A 12918-nucleotide genomic window follows, 5' to 3' on the forward strand; every position below is an offset into this window, starting at 1 on the left:
CCATTTTTTTAATTAATTTTTAACCTTTAGAATCAACCTATAGATAAAACACTAGTCTTAATATAGTTTTAAAATAGAACATAAATGATATCGACCTCAATAACATGAAATTATATGCATATATGAGACAAAATGGAAGGTATCAAAGAGAGAAGTAATTAAAGATAGGGTAATTGCAAAGGTCTGACAGTGTCTGCCAGAATTCATGTGTTTAACTTAATCCCTATTGTGACAGCATGTAAAGAGGTGGAGACTTCGGGGAAGGGAGTAAGTCATAATATTTCCATCCTTATGAATAGATTAATGCATGATAAAAGGGCTGGAGGAAACTAACTTATGTCATCTTCTTTTAACCACTCCTCCTACCTCATGTGAGAGGGCTACCCATGAGTAGATGCTGCAGAAATGGAGGAGCTTTCCAATCTCAATTGTGAGAAACAAATTTCTGTTCTTTATAAACTACCTAGACTATTATGTTGTAGTAGCACAAATGTTCTAAGACAGTAATATTATCCTCTTGCAAAGAAATCATTAGTGGGACCAGCAGATGGCATAACAGTTACGTCACTGGATTCCCACGTGGTCGACGAGATTCAAGTCCTGTATCTGGAGGCTTAAACTCACACTGGGCACATGTGAGTGGGTGCCCAAGATCCCAAGAGGAAAATGGAGGAGAAGGGATTGCCATGTGGCCATCCCCCTGGGGGGTGATGTCTCGCTTTCTGTCTCTTTGTCTCTCCAGCAATTGTACATGCCCTTTAGCAAAATTCTCTCTCAAAAAACAAAACAAAACAAAACAAAAAAGTAAAGAAATCATTAACTACTGTCAATAATTGATGAGATGAGAATAAATTAAAAGAATATACAAGAGCTTCAAAAAGCTCATGAAAACATGGAAATAAAGTTTACTTCAGTGCAAAAAATAAATCCATCAGAATTTTTTCATATTACAAATTTCCCATGAACTTTTTGAATCCTTATGATACATTATTTAAAGGTAAAGAGGTAACAAAAGGAAAAGTGAATACAAGGATGGATTTAGAGTGGGAAGCTGGGATACAAATAAGCTAGTTGTTATCTATCATAACAGTAAGTCAACAGGTAATGCTGACATTTGATAAATAAAGAAATTGTGTTTATATACAAATCTATATACTTACACATATTTGATTCAGACAATATTATAAATGTATTAGTGCTTCAAAGGAATTGACAAAAATATAACTATAGAAACAAAACAATTATAAGCTTTCCTCTGGACAATAACCTGGAGGTAGGATCCAAGAATCATTATAAGCCTCCTGCCATTTTTAATTTTTAAAAGAATTTATATGTATTTTATTGATAAAATAAATGTAAACATTTGTTAACATCAAATAATCCATCTGGAGGCCAGAAGGCAGTGTGGTGGTTAAGACACTGGACCACACATGGCCAACTCTGTGGTCTGAGTCCCAGACCCAGAAGCCTGAGAAATATACTAGGTGCATGTGTGCATGCACAGAATCTTAAGAGAACAGAGACTAAGGGATTGCAATGTGACCATCCCTCCTGGGGTTATTTCTCACTTTCTCTCTCTTTATGTCTCTCTTCAGAGAGCACATGCACTCTACAGAGAGAAAAAAAAAAATCCATCTGGAAATCATTAAACTAAACTAATGCTTTATCATAATATAGCCCTCAGCATTTAAATAAGGTTTTGTAGGCAATTCAAAAATTAGAATAATACATTTTCAAACAAATTCTACCCTATGGAAGATAATATCACAGCATCATTTTCTATATATGATGAAATACCCTACTTTAGGGATATTAAGTGTTAATGATAGAAAACTGTGGTTATATTTGTGAAAAATATGCAGGTGAGTAAATGCCTGTCCTAATGATTCTCTGATGGTATCTACTACATGTCAGAAATATATCAAGAAATTATATATGATTTTGCCAGTATGATCCTGAAGACAAAGTACAATAAAAGCAAAAGCTACCAAGAGGTAGAAGAGGTCAAGTACAAAGGTCATGGCAATAATGTTTCAGATGATCATGGCATTTACTTGTTGACTTTACAGAAGGAAAAAAAAAACAGTAATAATAACCTCTGGTTATTAGGAGAGTGTTTTGAGAAAAATAGTCTAAGTTTTAGCAGAAAGAAAAACACCCAGGAAACCTTCGCCAGAGTTTTTTCCCACCATGACAATGCTCTTCTGCCATCAAACAATGGTGATTTTGTGAGAGTTTTTATAGTAAATTATTAGGATCTTACAGTTCTGATTCGACTCCTTCTAACAAAATTTTGTATCTTAATCTTAAAATATTTGTAATTCTATCATAGTCTGCTCCCTGTTCACGTATAGAAATGCTATATAGATTTTTGTATATTGATTTTGTATCCTTTCAATTTTCTTATTTATTTATCACTTCTAGGAGTGTGTGTGTGTGTGTGTGTGTGTGTGTGTGTGTGTGTATGTGTGGTTTCTTTTAGTTTTTCTATGTATATAACCATGTCACCTGCAGAAAGAGATAATTTCACTTCTTTCTCTATTTTAATGCCTTTTTATTTTATTATCTTGTCTGATTGCATTGGCTAAGACTTCCAGTACTATATTGAAAAGGACTAGAGAAAGTGGGCAGCCTTGCCTTGTTTTAGGTTTTAGTAGAAAAACTTACAACTCTTCCCTATTCAGTATGAGTTTTTCACATGGCTTTTATTGTGTTGAGAAATGTCCCTTCTGTGCCAATTTTGTTGAGAGTCTTCATCAAAAAGGATGCTGAATTTTATCAAACACTTTTTCTTCATCAATTGATATGATATGGTTTTTATCTTTCTTTCTGTTAATATGGTATATTATACTTTGATTTTGTGGATGTTAAACAATCCTTACATCATGGAATAAAGCTTACCTGGTTTGCTGTATTACCTTTTTAATGTATTGTTGAATACAATTTGCTAATATCTTGAGAATATATTGAGAATTTATGCATCTACGCATCTATATTCATCAAGATATTTTTCTGTAGTTCTCTCTCTCTTTCTCTCTCTCTTTCTTTCTTTCTTTCTTTCTTACTTACTTACTTACTTACTTTTTTCTGTGTTTTTGTCTGTTTTTTGGGATGAGGTTGGTGGAGGCTTCATAAAATGAATTTGGGAAGCTTCTTCCCTTTCAGATATTTAGATATAGCTTGAGTAGAATGGGGGTTAACTCTTCTTTAAAAAGTTTTATAGAATTCAGAAGTGAAACTATTAGGACCTGGGCTTTTCTTTGTTGGAACATTATTTATTACTGATTCGATTTCAGTGATTGTCATTGGTGTTCAGGTTTCTCTGTTCTCCTGATTCTATATATGAACAAGGATCCGACTAAGGTAGAATTGAAGAAACAATCCCATTTACAAAAGCCACAAAAAATATATGATACCTAGGAATAAACCTAACCAAAGAAGTCAAATACCTCGACAAGGAAAACCAGAAAAACTACAAATAGAAATTGAAAATGACACCAAAAAGTAAAAAGATATGCCATGTTCCTGGATTGGAAGAATATAATAAAAATGTCCATCTTATTCAAATTAATCTACATATTTAATGCAATCCTAATCAAATTATTAAAGAATTTTACATATTTAGAGAAAACAATCATAGAGTATGCCTACAATCATAAAAGATACTGTACTGCCAAAGAAATTCTGTGCCAGAGTGGATGGAATAGGAGGTATCTCATTCCCTGACCCCAAAATATACTACAAAGCTGTGATAATCAAAACAACATGACAATGAGATGAAAACAGGCATGTGGACCAATGGAACAGAATGGAGACCCAGAAATAAACTTTAAAACACACAGGCAAGTGATTTGATGAAGGGCACCAGTCAATTCTGTGGGGAAAAGAAAATAAGAAAATATCTTTAGCATTTTATGCTGGCAAAACTAGGTATCCACTTGCAGAAAGATGAAACTGGACCCCTATCTCTCAGCAGTAACAAAAATGAACTCAAAATTGATTATAGATCTAAACCTAAGACCTCAAACTATAAAACTACTGGTTGATAACACAGGAGAAACTCTTGGAGACATCAGAGTAGGCAAGGATGTATTAAATAAAGCACAAAGAATAATCTCAAACACAGACAAGATGAACCACATCAGATTAAAAAGATTTTGCACAGCAAAAGAAAAAATAGTGTATTGGCAACCTTCAGAATAGGAGAGTATATTTGCAAGCTATGCCTCAGGTAAGGGTCTGATAACTAGAATATACAGGGAACTCAAGCAGCTCATCCCTCTCAAAAAAAAATGATCAACCCAATTAAAAGATGGACAAATGAGGAAATGGACAACTCTCTAAGAAAGACATACACATTTCCAAGAAACATATAAAAAATACTGAACATCCCTTATCATAAGGGAGATGTAAATATGAACCACAATGAGATACCATTTAACCCCACTCAGAATGGTTAAGATAAAAAAAAATTGAAATGATAAGTCCTGGTGAGGCTGAAGTGAAAACATAACTCTCCTACACTGTTCATGGGAATGTAAATTAGTACAGTCAATGTGGAGAACAATATGGAGGTCCTTGAACAGATGAATGAATTGAAAAGTGTGGCATGTATACACTATGGAATATACTCAGCCATAAAAAAACAATGAGATTCTGGCATTTGATAGAAAGTGAATGACTACAGAAGATTTACTGCTAAGCGAAGCAAGCCAGACTACGAAAGAGAGACATTGTATGTCCCTATTGAATATATACTGAATGTCTGCACTCTGTGGAAGAAATACAGACTGAAAGATAGAAAAACATGGAGAACAATTTTGGATACTAGAGACAGTGTGGGAGGAAGGCTGGAGAAAATATAGGGCCCAACCTACTGGGTGTTGTGAGAAGTAACTGGATTACTACACATAACTCAGTGAAAACAAAGCTTGCCATGAAGTAAAAACAAAGTGCTTCTGTTATTATAGGAACACAGAAAATACATAAGGAAATCTGGAGATGCCCATACCATGATTTTTTTTTCCCTACTAATGCCATACAAGTCTAAAGCAATATTTTATGTACTTGGAATTCTTCTAAAGTTTCAACTTCACTATTCTTCTACTTACACAGTACCTTAGAGAACCCAGTATAGCTACAGCTCAAAAGGTGTGTGTTTTGCATAAAATAAGGATAGGAGCTAAGACATTTAATTACAGAAATAGCCTCAGAGTTTCTATACATTCTTTGCCTGTTTTTTAAAGCATATTGCCAAATGCATTTTCTTTTTCACCAAGGCCTTTTAAACTTGGACATAACAAGCTTCTTTAAAAGTAAAATATTTTTAATTTTAATTGACATTTGCTTTAGGAACATTATTAGATATATATTCAGATAGTATTTTCATTCAGAAGAGCTGTTTATGGACTATTGTACACATGATAGAATTTGTGCAGTTACATTTACATTGACTTTTTGCTTCATTGGTATTGAATCTTAATATCAGTTTACTTCAATGTAAACATATTAGACTAACCTGAATTTCTCTGAAACTTTTCAAAGGAAAATTCCAGAATAAAATAACACATCACTTCTGAACCACATACTCTATGCTGTGAGCAAGACCTTTCAGTTAGAACTTACTAAATTAGGTCAAGAGGTTCTCCTGGGGAAGAGTAGTTTGCCAAAGAAGTTCTAAAATTCCTATAATAAGGCATAAAGGAATTGCCATTTCACTGATTCTTACTCATTCTTTTATAATGCTCCGGGAAATGTTAGACCATTGGTCTGCATCATTTCACCTCCTTGTAGGGGAAAAACTGTCACCAGTAGCTGCTTCTTCAAACAGTAATATTCTTTCAGGTTCATTCTAGAGGATCCAAGAGGATTTCCTCTCCACAGGCAGTCATGTAACTACCCCAGTTGTAAAGCACGGCAACAGGTGTGTATTTATGTATATCACATATCCATTATCTATGTAAATTGCAAAAATATGTATATCTTATCCGTCTATCTATCAATATGGGTGTTATATATAAATACATAAGTATATGTATCAGCCAATTGATTGATAAGATCAAATTAGTTTGTCTATCACTGTAGGTCTACAAAAGCTATTCAGATTTAAACCATTATAAACAGTTATATGAAAATCCTGGCTAATTCTAACCTGCTTTCCTTCTCACTATACTATATACTCCTAATTACACAATATGGTTAGGTACTATACCATTTTGCATATTTTTATCCAAAATTCAAACCTACACCACTCAGAGAACAAAAGCTGGCAAGAAGCGCTCAATGATGAGTGAACAAAAATGCAATAAAAAAGGGCAACAGACTGAAATGGATATGTCATGTGAGCTGCTAAATGGCACATAGCTCCTAAGTTTACTGTAGTATTTTGAAACACTTTGCCAATGAGCATATAATTGACTGAAAGACTTGCCAGTACTATTCTAGAGATGTCTATCATACTAACTACATAATAAAGAAAATCATTTACAAAAGAAATACATGTTAAAATACATTTTTTAACCAATAAGCATATGTGGTTTTATTTTTTATTTGTTTCCATTTTAGGTCAAGGAAATAACTCTGATATTACTAACTTTCTTACTTCAACTTTCATATTTACTTATTGCCTATTGCTTGCATTTTGATGGCAAATTAATAAATCAGTTGATCAACTTTTACCTATGAAGTACAAATTTTCTGGATCAAACTATGATGAATAAGATCCTCCTCATAAGGTCATCATCTGACCTTCTTTATGAGCATTATGTTTTCCTGTCCATCCATCCACCCAGTTATCTATCCGTGTATCCACTTTTCTAAAATGTATTAGTCAGAGTACCTAAGATGTGGTAATAAAAGTATTAATCAAGTGCCTAAGCATTGTGTTTAATACCAGAGAGAAAATGATGAACAAGACAGACTAACTGCCCTCACTGGAGTTCATAGACTAGTTGGGAAGACTCAGTTACTGAGAGAATAACTGTAATTTGTGCTAAGTGTATTGAATAATTGTAATTTGTGCTAAAGAAAGGCACTCTAGAAGGAGTACAGGGAAAGATATAAGGTTCCTGAAAAAGCATTTATTCTGAGGCCTTAAGAATTTAAGTAGTACCTGGTTGAAAAACATTAAAGGGAGTTAGGGCCAGAGTAAACAGAATAATTAAATAACAAGTGGAATGAGGATACAAAACATTCAAAGACATTCACAGAAGGAATGGTTAGTGTATAGAGAAACAAGGGAGAAGTTGAAAGAAATAAAACTGGAAAGATGCACAAAGGCTGGGATTATCCCTGTTTTTCTAAGATTCATCCTTTCTCTTTTATCTAATTTCAGTAATCACTTTTATTTATAATAAATATTGCAAAGGTAACTAACAAGTCATCCTGAAATGATAATAAAATATAAATAAAATTCCATTATTTGACATATAATAATGTACATATCTGTGGGGTACAATGTGATTCTTCAGTATGAGAATACAATGTTTTATTGATTAAACCAGGGCAATTAGCATGTCTACCATCCCAGTCATTTATCATTACTTCATGTTAAGAACATTTAGAACCCTCTTTTCAAGTTACTCCGATAATATGTAGTGAACTGTCACCAACTACATTCACCCTACTATATTTTATAACACTAGAAATTGTTCATCTATCTGTTAGTTTTTATTAATCAACATTGCTCTACCCCTTTATGCCCAATCCTTTCCATCCCTTAGTAGTCATTCTTCAACTCTACTTTTATGAGGTCATTTCTGCAATTTCTATATATGAGTTAAAAAACCCAAAACTAGACTACCCTATGATCCAGAAATCTTACTAGTGGGCACATTTCTAAAGGAAAAGAAATCAGTAGGACTTCAGCATATCTGCACCTCAATGTTTATTGCAGCATTCTTCATAATTTTCTATTATTGTTAATGTAGATCTCCTATAATTTAGTGAATTGTCTGTAACAAAACACAAAATAATTGCCCATCTATTCCACCATGAAATTTTAGAGAGCTTTTCAAATGATAAGTCAAGTACTATGGCCACATATGGATTTGAAATTTACATTTTATGAGATTTATAGTAATGGAGGAAAATAACAAACATAATGAATACATTGAAAACCAATGAATAAAAAAGGAGAAAAATTACAAGTACTCATTTACACTTACATAAAAGTTTACCCTTAGCGGTTGATCACCTTGTTAGAAAATACACTTTTTAAAGATAATTGTTTTAAAATTTTAATTTTTCATTAATTTATGATATAAACAATTATTTTCATAGAAAAATCAAAATCCTTTAACTATGAGAGTTACTAATTTAATGCTTATTTATATTTGTATACACATTTGTGTGTGTATTTATTTCTCTGTTAACAGGCAGTTACAGAAGCAACAGTAATTAGCTTTTATCCTTGTAAGTTAAATAGAGCAATGATATCTACTTCATGTTCACTCTTGAGACAGACAATTTTGGATTTCATATCTTTTTCTTTGTGAATTGCATTAAAGTAAAATGCAATTCAAATCAGTTTTTTTACTTGTCATAATTTCTAATCAAAATTTTTGGTTTTAGACCTAAATATTTTGCTTCATCACATTAAATCCCTATAGTTTAGCTGCTAAATTCCTAAATCGCTAACAACTGTATTTCAGGAAAAAAATTATAATTTTATATCTAGAACCAAATATATTTTCTTAATAAATTATGACATGTCTCTAGCATCCTTTATTTTTTTTTCTAAATCCACTCTTGTTTCTATTTCCACTTCTGCATGTGAACTTGTAGTCTAACAGGTTGGTTGCGATGGGAGTGTTTACTTGAATGGCTATAGGGGAACAATGCAGATGCTCAGCCAAGCCATCAGCCAGGCAGCCAGCCTTCCTCTGAGTTCTCTAACCCCATGTTCTGGTCTCAGTCCCACCCAATACAACTAACCTCTTCTAAATAACACTTCCACATTCAGTTGTCTAAAATGACACAGCAAAACCTCCTAGAAGTCTCATTTTAGCTTAATTTGTAAAATTTTCTTACAACCAGAACTGTCTAATAATGAAACCATTTGCCGTATAAAGTAGTAACTCCTATAACTGATGCTTGCTGAGCACATCATGGAATATTAGTGGGATAATCAGTCAAGATTCCATAGAGGATACAGGTGCTTTCTACAGAGAAAAGTTGCCAGAAGTCCAGCTTCAGTCATAATCCTTACTAAAATAACCTAGTCACCAGAACTGAGCCTTTCTGTATGCCAGACTAGAGGTTGGGGCACTCAGTTTCAGAAACAAGGCCACTAAGCAATGCCTTCACGGATGCCTTTCCAATACCGTTTTGTTTCATTTTCACAGAACTGCAATGATATATTTCCAAATAAATGGGTGCTTACAGTAATAATTCACTTGTCTAAGGTCATGTGACCAGGAATGAGGCAGAGGTGGGACCAGAATATAGATCCTCTGAGGACCTGTGTTTACATGCTCCCAAAGGGCATAGGCTCAGGTAATATCTCAAAGATTCTGACACTATCTGTATGAAAATTATTGTGGGTGATTTTTAAAATGCACATTCCTAGAACCTAGCCAAGACTTGAGAATTACAGTTTCTTGGGGTGAGAATAAGAATCAACAACTTTTTAAGCTCCCTGGATAATCTTTACTCATGGTAGAGTAAGAAAATTGCTAAGTCTTTTTTTTTTTTTTTTTTCTTTTTTTGGAGAGGTTTTCACTATAGGGCGCATGCGCTCGCCAGACAGACAGAGAGAGACAGAGAGACAGAAAGCAGGAAATCACCCCCCAGGGGGGATGGCCACACCACACCACCACAATCCCTTCTCCTCTCGGGATCTTGAGTGTGCACGCATACGTGCCCGGCGTGAGTTTAAGCCACTGTCCTGGGACTCGAACCGCGGTCGACTATGTGGGAGTCCAGCGATGTAGCCATTACGCTAACTGCTGGTCCCACTAAGTCTTTTCTATTGCTAAACTTTAGAGTGTTAGTCCTAGTTTATCATTAGGAACATTTCTGAATTGTTCTTTACTCATGAGTATGAACAAACCAAATATTTCTATAGTATTTACTACATGCCAGGTCTTACTGATTAGGCTCTCACAGCACCCTTACAAGACAGTATTACTTTATCCACCTTGTAGAGGAGGAAATTCAGGAACAGGGAAGCTAAAGAGACTTGCCTCAAATCACACACAAGATGTGATCTGAAGCTGCCTAGCTCCAGAGACCATGTGTCAACTGCTGCACTAAGTGAGGCCTACAGCTTCAGACAAAGAGTCACAGTCATGAGAAGTGCTGGTTAAGCAACTGTTCATAGGCACCTTTGATCTGAGCCTTATGAAACTGCTTAGAGCTCCTTCAAGATGTCCTCTGCTTCACACTCCTACACCCACACCAGCTCTGTCCTCCCCGCCAACATACTCTAGATGGCCCCCACTTCCTTTCTTTATATGGTTAACACCTCATTTGACAAAACCTGGGCACTTCCCGGAATGTCCTGAAGGAGTTAGATGTCCCTCCTTTTTGCTCCCAGTGCCCACTCACAAGCCTCATGACACCAATTACACTGATGTACCTGAGGTCTAACCCTGATTTCAAAAGGAATGGTACACCCTCATAAGGGAAGACATCAAGCTTTATTTATTTTCTGTCCTAGGTGTCTAGTGTTGAACAGAAACCCCAAAGATGCCTGTAGAATAAGTAAATGGATGAATACAGAGCAAAGAATGTTTATTTGCTTTATAAGAGAATTTATTAAAGGTTTCTGCACCCCTGTGTTCATTGATATACCATTAATTTCTTGCCAGAACGCCTCGAGGGCAGAAAGTTAAAAGTCACTGCCCTGTGGAGATCAACCCAATTCCAAATAAAACATCTCTGAAATTATGATGTAAGTCAGGGGGAAATCTGCTATGGGATCTATGAAGATGTGCATTAAACATGGTTTTCAGGTATGCCCCTGTTATATAAGAGGGTGTGTATACATTAGAGCACATTGAAGCTTCCCTATAGCTTTAATGCTATAAACATATAAGTGGATGGGAGAAGAAAGACTTGGCTTGTGAATTCAGCCCTGTTCTGTCCAGCTGGCAAAGGAAAGAGATGTTAAGAGCTCTACTTTCCTGGCCACTGCAGACTATTTCCATGCGATGACCATTTAAGCAAGTTGAGGAAAACAAAATTCTTTTGCAGAAGAACATGGGTAATAGAAGCCAGGCAGTGGTGCAGCTGTGATGGGACTGGACCCACATGGAAAAAGACCGGAGTTTGCATTTCTGAACCTCCCTGAGCATGCTGGGCACACACACATGCCTGTGATCAGAGACAGCTAGGACTGAGGTGGATCACAGCATCAAGTCACTGTTGGGGGTGCTTATCTGTCTGTCTCTTTCATGGAACAAATAAATAAATAAACTTTAAAAAATAAAGAATATAGTGAACAATAGGGAAGAACAAATCTACATTACTTTGTTTCTTTGGCCCCGGCTTCTAAAATCCTCTAGTTGGTGTTTTATCTAGCTTGTTCTCTCAGCAGCCTAGTAAATCAAACAGGATTGTTGCAAAATGTTCTACAGTCTTAGAGAAGAATTTCTTACATGCCTACAAAGCTACCCAAGTTGTAATTAAATTCCTCACACAAACAAAGCAGCCCAAAACACACAGAATATTAGCTTTCCCATCCTGCATGACTTACTAAATTCTTGAGATTATGTACATGTTAAACAGACTCACTGAAAATTTTCTTCTTCTAAAAGAGATTTAGTCTTTCCTAACATCAAATAATCTATATCAAAGAAATATAAAATACAATTTGTGATTAGTAGAAACAGAGCATATTAATTTTTCCTTCAAAACAATACCCTAAAACGAAAACAGGCTAAAGTCATTATGCTAATCAGATGATGGAAAGTGCAGATTACTACACAAATAAACAAAGTGTTTCAGATAACACAGACTACACTGTACCTCATAATTACATTTTACAGTATAAAATTTGTTTATATAGCTTTGGCTTGGTCATTTAAGGAAAATGTCCTCAAGTTTTTAGGTTTCTACAATTTATGCAAAAACATGCAGTCCTATGAAACCAGTATCTTATTAAGTAAATCTCTTTGAACAAAAGTTCAAGTGATGGGACCAGCAGTTGGCATAATGGCTATGTCACTGGATTCCTATGTAGTTGACCGCAGTTCGAGTCCTGGACCCGGTGGCTTAAACTCACACTGAGTGCATGTGTATGCATGGCCAAGATTCTGAGAGGAGAACAGAGGAAAAGGGATTGCAGCATGGCCATCCCCCCTGGGGGGTGTGTGTGTGATTTCTCGCTTTCTGTCTCTCACTGTCTTTCTGGCAAGCACACGCTCCCTACAGCAAAAAAATACCTCTCTCTCTCAAAAAAAAAAAAAAAAGAAAGAAAAAAAGAAAAAAGAGTGAATATCCTCTGCCTATGTAGTCATGGTTGTGAGTTTGACTGACTCTAGTATGGGTCAACTCTCTCTGCTTCTATGATCTGCATCAACGTGTCTCCTTGAAATTCATGTTAAAATCTTAATCTCCAAAGAGATTGGGATTTGGGGCCTTTGGGAGGTAATTATATCTTGAGCATGGGGATAGTTCCCTTATAAAAAAAGCCCAAAAGACACCTCTTGTTCTTTCCACCACGTGAGGACACAGCTGGAACATGCTATACAGGAACCAGAAAGTGAACTCTATTAAATTTCATAGCTATTAAATTTGTTATCACTTTTGGGACCAGCAGTTAGTGTAATGGCTATGTCTCTGGACTCCCACGTAGTCAACCGCGGTTCGCGTCCCGGACCCGGTGGCTTAAAACTCACGCCAGGTGCGTGTGCGTGTGTGCCCAAGATCCTGAGAGGAGAATGGAGGAGAAGGAATTGTGGCGTGGCCAACCCC

The 12918-nt window shown here is 35.5% G+C and overlaps 1 protein-coding gene across 7 annotated transcripts in view; it reads right to left on the bottom strand.

Moving 5' to 3' along the window:
• The window catches only part of ENOX1 (ecto-NOX disulfide-thiol exchanger 1), a 548245-nt gene that overhangs the window by 357425 nt on the left and 177902 nt on the right, over positions 1-12918 (bottom strand). The gene's annotated exons all lie outside the window — the stretch shown is intronic.

The sequence above is a fragment of the Tupaia chinensis genome, unplaced genomic scaffold, assembly GCF_000334495.1.
Source record: "Tupaia chinensis unplaced genomic scaffold, TupChi_1.0 Scaffold144262_1, whole genome shotgun sequence".
Taxonomy (NCBI): Eukaryota; Metazoa; Chordata; class Mammalia; order Scandentia; family Tupaiidae; genus Tupaia; species Tupaia belangeri.